General features: G+C 44.7%; 1 protein-coding gene across 5 annotated transcripts in view; it reads right to left on the minus strand.

Annotated features, from left to right (window-relative positions):
- The window catches only part of KDM4C (lysine demethylase 4C), a 304,693-nt gene extending 298,298 nt beyond the window's left edge, over window positions 1-6,395 (minus strand). For 2 of the 5 annotated variants that reach the window (XM_055790391.1, XM_055790390.1), the window contains exon 1: window positions 6,149-6,395. The gene's annotated coding sequence lies outside the window, so the exon portion shown is untranslated. The remainder of the gene's footprint in view (window positions 1-6,148) is intronic. The other 3 variants (XM_055790392.1, XM_055790393.1, XM_055790394.1) reach the window with 3 other exon arrangements.
- Between the last annotated feature and the right edge of the window lie 2,770 nt (window positions 6,396-9,165).

Genomic DNA, 9,165 nt, shown 5'->3' on the forward strand with positions numbered 1-9,165 from the left:
TGTCCTAGTTTTAGCTGGGATAAAGTCAGTTTTCTTTTCAGTAGCTGTTACAGTGCTGTGTTCTGGATTTAGTATGAGAATAACATTGATAACACACTGGTGGGTTTAATGGTTGCTTAGTGTTGCTTATATTAAATCAAGGACTTTTCAGTTTCTCAGGCCCTGCCAGCGAGAGGGATGGAGAGGCACAAGAAACTGGGAAGGGACACAGCCAGGGCAGGTGACCCAAACTAGCCAAAGGGATATTCCATACCACAGAACATCACGCTTGGTATACAAACTTGGGGGATTTGGCTGGGGCTGCCGACCGCTGCTCAGGGACTGGCTGGGTATCGGTCAGTGGGTGGTGACCAGCTGTATTGTGCATCACTACTTGGTTTGTTGTTTGGGGTTTTTTTTCATCGTGTATTTTATTCCTCTCTCTTTCTCCTTTTCATTACAACTGCTGTTGTTACTATAATATTTCACTTTATTTCAATTATTAAATTGTTCTTATCTCAACCCACAAGTTTTACCTTTTTCCAGATTCTCCTTCCCATCCCACCATGGAGGGGGGCAGTGAGCGAACAGCTGTGTGGTTCTTAGTTGCCAACTGGGGTTAAACCACTACAGACACAAAAATTTACCTAAGTCAAATCAGAGCTATTATTTCTGCTTAATTCAATGTGGTATCTGTAGACAATACAAAACTGGGAGGATCAGCCGGTACACCAGAGGGTTGTGCTGACATGCAGAGGGACCTCGACAGGCTGGAGAAATGGGCTGACAGGAACCTCATGAAGCTCAGCAAGGGGAAGTGCAAAGTCCTGCGCCTGAGGAAGAACCCCAGGCATATGCGGTACGTGCTGGGGGCCGGCAGGCTGGAAAGCAGCTTTGCAGAGAAGGCCTTTGGGGGTCCTGGGGGACACCAAGTTGAACATGAGCCAGCAATCCAGCAAAGGTGGCTAACAATGTCCTGAACTGCATTAAGAGGAATGCTGCTAGCAGGTCAAGATCCTCCCCTTTTATTCAGCACTATTGAGGCCACACCTGCAGTGCTGTGCCCAGTTCAAGACAGATACTAAACTACTAGAAGAGAGTCCAGCAAAAGACCACTACAATTATGAAGGGGCTGGACCATCTCTTTCATGAAAGAAAGCTGAGGCATTTGGGGTGGTTAAGCCTAGAGAAGGGAAGGTTCTTATCTGTGTGTATAAACACCTAACGGGATGGAGAAAGAAGAGGGAGACAGGCTTTTTTAACTGATGCCCAGTGACAAGAGAAATGGCAATGGACACAAACTAAAACACAGGAAATTAATTCCATCTGAACACCAGGAAACACTTCCTCACTGGGAGGGTGGTCAAACACTGGAAGAGGTAGCTCAGAGAAGCTGTGAAGTCTCTGTCCCTGGAGACAGCCAAGGCCTACCAGAAAAGCTCATATACTCACATCAAGACAAAATCTCGTTAACGCTACCAGTACTTATATAATCCAAGATGCAAACACATTTTACTGGTCAGTTATGGTGACAAGGGAAGTGCTTTTTAGCCAACTCCTGTAATATTTCTGCATAGCTTGTACAAACATAACACATGATACTTCAATGTGTACATTCGACTACTCAGCTGCTAGAACAAGGTGATAGAAGACTGCAATAAACTTCAGGGGCTGTCGAAGCAAAAGGGGGAACCAGACAAAGAGGAAAAAAGAAAAGAATAACTTTCTGCATGCTTTGACATTACTAACTAAACCTGGATATGGGAAGAGTTAATTACCTAATCTACAGAAGAGAAATGTACCATATTACATGTACCATAACACACACTTTATTCTGCATGATTCTCTTGTAAGTGCAGAATCTACACGATTGTTTCCTCCATATCCTAAGAAAAGGATCTCTACACCCCACTGCTGTCAACTGAATCTTAAGCATCCAAATTAGTACCAGGCAGCTACAATTTCCAGCCTTCCCTGTCAACACCAAACTGCTTTTTGTAATGCCTATACCTTACCATAGTGTTAGTTTCCACCAATAAATGTTTAACATTGTGACAGTTAGCTGTTCAACACCATTCTTCCATGCAGAATCCTTCATACCCTCGCAAGAACAAAGATTATTCCCACAATTGAGAAACATCTTCCAAGTTTCATTTATTGACACCTAATATAGAAATCTAAACTAGCAACTGTGTTTAATTTAATTTAATTGTGTTAAATTTAATGTTTAATTAAAATACAGGCAAGGCACTGATCTACACAACTAGAAAATACTCCATTAAGACAGAATGAAGCACACCAGAAAAAGAGCATGTGTTAATTTCCAGTTGGTTAAAATGCACAAAAACTTACATGAAACCAGCTTTCAGTATTACAGTATTCTCCCTCCACCATAATACTAAACTGTCAGATCTCCTCCAAAGGCTATCCACTTATTTTTGCTTCTAATGTAAAACGAACCAGTACTTTGAGTTCCAATCCTCACCAGCAGGAAATCAAAACTTTCTGGTTTTAAACTACAGAAGATTTGACACAATTGTTCTTCCAAAGATGCTTTGTGGGAGGCATCTTGACTTGCCAAACGGTGTCCCCTTTGGCCTCAGTACTGAAAGCACTGCTGAACAAGAAAGGAGAAAAACCACTGCCTGCTAAGTCTGCTCTGCTAATACACAAAATGATTAGCTAATATGGAAAATTGCTAAATAACTATGGGCCATTTTTGTCTTGCCTGCATCATAACCTAAGTGTGTTGATAAGCTGATCTACTAAAATATGATCTCTATGTTCAATATACAAAATATCAATGTCCACAGCCTTTACTCAACAACCCAAATTCAACAAATTACATAAAGCAAGCTCCAGTAAGTGAGAAAAAGAAGGTAGACAAGAAGAAAAAAGAACAAAGCTTTGAGGCTTATCACTTCTCACAGATAAAGTAGTTAACACACACATTTTTCCCTTCTCTTTTTGCAGATTTTCACCCACACTAACTATGGGACAACAAACATTTGAGGAAGAACTTATCTTGAGGAAAATTTTTCACATAACTGACACAAAAACAATTTTTTCCAGAGAAAGGCATGCACGAAAAGCCACAGCATTGAGGCTGATCTGAAAGAAATGCAAATCAATCCATGTGAAAGCAGTTATCAGATACAGAAGTTTTCAATTAAAAAAAAATTACAAAGCATTCATTATAAAGTACTAGCCGCCACCTTTTAGAAATCATTCAGGAAAAACACTTTATTGAAAAAACTTGAGGAAAACTACATTTTTTTCCACCAACCTCCTATTTGCAGAGTTTGTTTTGCAAAAAAAGTGCAAGAGCTGAAAAGGAAACAAGTAGAAAACCAGGTCTTAAGCTGTAATAGTCTAAGCAGCAACTTTATTTACAACATAAGTAAAATCTCCATAAGCTCATCAAAGAATTTATTTTTATGACATATATGGGTAGATTCACTTCTGCATTTTCCTGCATAAGTTTTAAAAACTTTTTAGCATAATCTGTAAGTAGGTATCATCCAACTCCTTATATTGTTTGGTATAGCAAATTCAAAGATGAAAGATACTGCAATAGTGCACAGTCCATGACTAGCTACAGGAATGACTTTCAGGTAATTGGAAACATAAAAGCATCGTTTGCATGTCCAACTATTACTGAGCATGCAAACAGCTAATCTCAATGTAATTTGGTTTTGCATACTTGTGTTTGAATTGTTCCTTTAATAACAGTTAAGTGTGCATGGAAATTATGTCTGCCTAGTTTAAGTACCTGGCTTAGAAAAAGATACTGTTTATTAGGCATTCCAAATCTGTTCTTTAGGTTATTTGACTGCATTAAATGTTAAAATAAATTTACAGGCCACAGAGTTTTGTATTTGTGATAAGAAGCATTTGTAAGCCAAATCCCATGGTCAGGCACATATTGATCAGACATCCAGCAGTCATCAAGAAGAATCAATTAAGCTTAAAAATGTTAGGAGTATTAAAGCATTTAATCAACTATAAAAACTTAAGAAACCATAAGTCTGGATAGGTAACCATATTCTGAGGCTCCTAAAACCATCTCAGTTTGACTATAAAGCTCGATGTGGTTTAACAAACTTCAAGTTCACATTTCTGTGTTTGATACTACCTTTGCAGCAATTATTTCCAAAAACATAAAACTGATGTATTTTGAACCCATAAATATTGAACTGAAAAATGACCTGAATTTATTCCATAGGCATTCCTCTCCCACACCAGCTTCACAGCATGCAAAAACATCTTGAAATAATTGATCTGGGACAAAGGGCAAGAAGGAAAACAAAAAAACCAAACACCTCATTCTTATTTTCAAACTCTAGTGCAATGAGGTTTTGCTTTCTTCTTAATGAAAACACAGGCATAAAATCTGTGGTCCTATGTGGAAGCAGCATGTGACAACTTTCAGCAACAGCAAGTCAGACCTACCAAGTTTCCACAGTGGCTAGCAGCAAATACCTAGAAAAACGTAAGTGTAGGGGTAGCTTGTAATTATACTTCTCTAGAATCCCATCTCAGTCTTCAGCATAGGGCTCCTTAGATGGATCAAGGAATCCTCAGAGGCCACATCAGTTTATTATTTTTTTTTAAACACTGAGTAAAGGTTTTTCCTATCATATACATTGGCCCTAAGTCTGCTCCAATGGCTATTTAATTGTGCCCACCTATATGGATAAGACCATACCATTTCCCAGGTCAGTCTCTAGGAAGGAAATTGCTCTTACATGCATCTGTATCTGCACTTTGCCTAAAGAAAACCATCAGCTGCCAGCAATCAGTAACATCAGCACCACTCCAAAGTGAAGATGAATAAGGTAAGTATGACTGGCAGTGGTTCAGTTTACCCTCATTTCAGGAACTAAAAAGGAAATCACGGTTGTGTTTTCCATTGTCTTCTGTTTGGAAGGTACTTCTGTGAAGCAATACCATCAGCTAGCTATCACAGCTCAAGGAAAAATAAGGGTAAGTGGGCCCAAGACCCATTTTATACCACAGTCGTTTTCACATTCTGTTTCCTTAAGAATGTGAACAAAAAACTACAGAGTGACAACAAATAGCCTGCATTAGGCTGCTACAAGTTTCTTTCCTGTGGGCAACGTTTCAGCCTAAAAACTGCTGGTTTAGTAGTCACAAGGTAACTTCCCTCACTGCTGTCGCTAACGTCTCAGAAGAAAAAGTGCAAAGGATCGCAAATCTGCGATTTAATAATATCAAAAATAAACACTGTTTATGCTCTGAGGCAGAATAAATCTTTTAAAAACACAGAGACACGCAGTGTTTTTCCTAACACAGTTAACCTAGCAGAAAAAAAAATGTTTTGTACACAATTCTCCTTTCAGACTGGCAATTAAAGTCAACCGCAAAAGAGAGATGGCTCGTAATATAAGACATGCCATGATCCCGAACCTGGCTCCAAAAGCGTGAAGCAGCGGCACCTGAGCATCGTGCTCAGAGAACTGCTTTAAAAGTCTCTTCATAACACTTTACAATTAACTTCCAGGAACGCCTCAAAGACGTGCAGAAACGAACTAACGGTGCCAACGCGGCTGTACTTTGCAAGGAAAAGATGTTGTCTGAGAAATCCACAGGATTTCACCAAAGTCCAGAAAGGCACGGAGAGAGTACTTCACTCTGCCCGTCCACTTCGGACACCCGGGGAAACGGCTGATCCCTCGCGGAGCTTACACCGCCCGCCCTGACCCAGAATCGCTGCCCGCAAACGGGAACACGAGACGTATCTTCCCGACACCTGCCGGCTTCGTTTCCTCAGCTCGGTCCCCGCCGCCATCCACTCACCCGCAGCGCGGAGTCCCCACACCGTTTCCCTCCCGGCCGCGGCGGGTCCCGGCCCCTCACGCACCCCACCGCGGGGGGCTGCCGGGCGGCACGGCGGCCGCTCCGCCCCGCACCTGGCCCCTACGGCCTGCTCCGGCGCGCCAGCCCGGCCACCCGCGACCCCGCCGGCTGGACCCGCCGCGGCCCCCGCACTCCCACCAGCTCGACCCCGCTTCTGCCGGCCCTGCCGCCACCGTCCCGCCCGCCCCCGGCCCACGCACAGCCCGCACCTCCCTCCGCGCTGGCGGCCGCCCCACGCCCCCTCCCCGCAGACGCGCCGCCCGGCCCCGGCGCGAAGCTCGCTCCGCACCTGTCCGGGAGAGGGCTAAGCGGGCAGCTGCAGTCAGAGGAAGGCGAGTGGGAAGGGGAGCGGCGGCATCGCAGGCCGGGGCCACTCCCCGCCGTCTCCTCGGTCCTCTCGGGGCTTCGCTTCCCAGTGCCTGCGGGACACCCCGCCGCCGGCGCCGATGACAGCTGCTGACTGCGCATGCGCGCAGCCCTCACACGTAGGGGGGGAAGCGCGCAGGCCCTGGCGGGCGGGGGGCAGAGCACGTGACGGAGGAGCGGCGCTGCGTCACGTGCCGAGGGCAGGCGGTGCCGCGGGCGCTTCCGGGCGGGGGGGGGCGTGTTCCCCACTTCGCGAGGCGTGGCGGACGCGTGAGGGGTGGGGAGTCGCGCGGTGGTCACGTGGGAGCGCTCGTGCGCTGAGGGGGTTCCCGTGGCGGGTCGGCGGGGCCAGGCGGATAGGCGGGGCCAGGCGGGTAGGCGGGGCCAGGCGGGTAGGCGGGGCTCAGCCCGGGCGCGGGCGTGCGGGCGGGCCGCCCCTCTGGCGGGAGGGCGCGTGGGGCGGGGAGGGGCGGCGGGGCAGCGGGCCCCGGAGGGCGGGGTGGGGAGGAGCGCGGGGGGCGCCTCGTCCGCGTCGCTCCTGCCTCCTGTCTCAGCCGCCCCCGAGCGACGTTCGCGCACGATTGCTTCCCCCGGCCGCGGCCCCTGCCGCGAAACACGTGAGGAAAACAAGCCCAGGGTTTACGAACAGAGGCGGTCTGTTAACCTCAGCGGTACGGCAGGCGCGACCTTTCCGGTGAATAATGAACTATGTACAATTTATTTAAGGAACAGAGTGCCCACGCTTTTGTTTGGCTATGAGTTGATAAACATTCGGAGACCCTCATTACTGACTTTAAGGATGCACTAAATTCTTGAACTGGTGACGTAAAGAATGTACTAATTACCGAGGCTTCGGATTTCTGTTATCTTTACAAAGACACCTGGTCCTAATGATATGAAGAAATTGTATGGAATAGGGACAATAATTTAAGTGTAAATATATTTACTCAAAGAATGTTGGTATAGTAATTAGATCATGTAACCATATAGTTTGAAAGAAATAATTAATGAAATAACTAATGAAAGAAGGGGTCTGTTTCTCTAACATTCTCTAACAAGGGGCCTGTTTATAGGTTACCTAGAGGGAGTGACTAAAAGAAACAAGAATAAGACACACATGGTCGACAAGGACATAAATCAGCTTTGACCGGTAAGAGTACTGCAAACTTGCAAGACCATCACATTCCAGGCAAAGGGTGAAAAGTACACCATGAGGAAGACCTACGGCCTTCCTCCCAAAGACCACTGCCCACGTCCCGGAGACCCTTGCCCACAATTCTTGGAAGAATTTGCACAAGCCCGAAGGACTGATAAGCTAATTAACATACAAAGCGAGAGTAGGCGGGTTTAGGTGGTGAATATGTATAGGCGTTAATTGAATAATCATTGTTTTGTTGTATGAATATGAGATAGTTCGTCACTTCGGGTGTGCATGACTTTGGTGGAGCGATCCCCCCATGCACCCAGCGCTGCCAAATAAAGATAACCTCCGCTCATTCGAATATTGGTGACTGATTCTTTAAATAACTGGTCTGCAGGAATGGTGGATCTGTCAGAGCAAGCCGCTAGGTCGGCCAACACCGTCATGACCCATCAGGGTCAGGTACTGCTAATGACAGTGATTCTGTTTCCAAAACTTTGATTTTACTTTCAGAAACTAAGCCCCACAGCACTGTATGTCATGCATTCACTTTCTAAAATGCCACAGCACAGTGTAATTTTGACTCTTGAGGTTGTGTGTGATATGCTTTGATTTTTCTTATTAATCAGTAATCTCTGTTTATCTTTCAATTTAGCTTCTGGTTGCTGTGTTCAAGAAAGTAATGAAAAATGACCAAAAGGTAATTAAAGGCCAAGTCCTTTTCAGATACACTTCTTCAAGCATACCTGTTATGTTAAAACAAGCCTAACTTCACACTTGAATTTATCTTTTAAATGCCAAAGACTTTTTTCAGTACTAATGGAACCTGGAAATACAGGGGTTTGGGTTTTTTTCCAAAGGAATACATCTAATGCTGTAACTGTGCTGTGCTGAGAGACTTGCACGTTGTTTTGTCTTTTGGACACGGTACTATACATTAAATCGTAGTAGTACTGTATATATCTTCAGTCCCAAGAAAACTCATGCAACTGTCTTTAAACTGTATGGCGCTGCTATGTCCAGCAATGTCTAAAATAAGTCATCCTCATCTGCCTAAGGAAAGGACTTTTGTTTCACTGGATATAAGTAGGAGAAACAGAGGCAGTCGTTTGCCTTCATCCTCCTCAGGCCTTTGCGGGGATGCAGAAAATGTTTATTCAGTGCTTATGGGAAAACAGTGCAGTTGAATGCAGTTTCTCATTCAGTTTGTTCTCTGCTCATTGATTCAATTACACACAAAAGACTGATGACTTCAGATTGTTTTCGAACATGATCTCTAAAATTGATGCTGAGTACTTGCTGAAGAGAAAGTACAGGAGTGACTCTTGAAAGTAATAGAGTCAGCACCTCTCCCCATGTGGTCTTCTTTCAGGTTACAATATACAATATACAATAATATACAATACAACAATATACAATAATACTGTAAGGTCATTAAGTGCCTGGAGTATGTTAAAGTATTGCCAAGGCATACACCTCTCAGTGCCACTGGCTCAGCACTCCCAAGTGATGGGCTGAAGGTGCAGGTGGGTAGTCCAAGAACAGTAACTCTACATCATGTTGTGGCTATGGAAAACTATGCCTTGACATAATTTTTCAGAGCTAGTAGCTTGGCATGTGTGTGTTGCTAGATGGAAGTGAGGACACTGGCATCTTCAGAACAGTTAATGTAGCTACGCATGGTCAATAGATCAGTGTTTTAGCTTTATGAAACTGCTGTGCTTACAGTACTCACTGCTCACTTTCTTTAGTGGGTTCATCTCAAAGCACCTGTGAATTTGCTGACATGTTCTAGCTGG

Source organism: Falco peregrinus, chromosome Z (assembly GCF_023634155.1).
Source record: "Falco peregrinus isolate bFalPer1 chromosome Z, bFalPer1.pri, whole genome shotgun sequence".
NCBI lineage: Eukaryota > Metazoa > Chordata > Aves > Falconiformes > Falconidae > Falco > Falco peregrinus.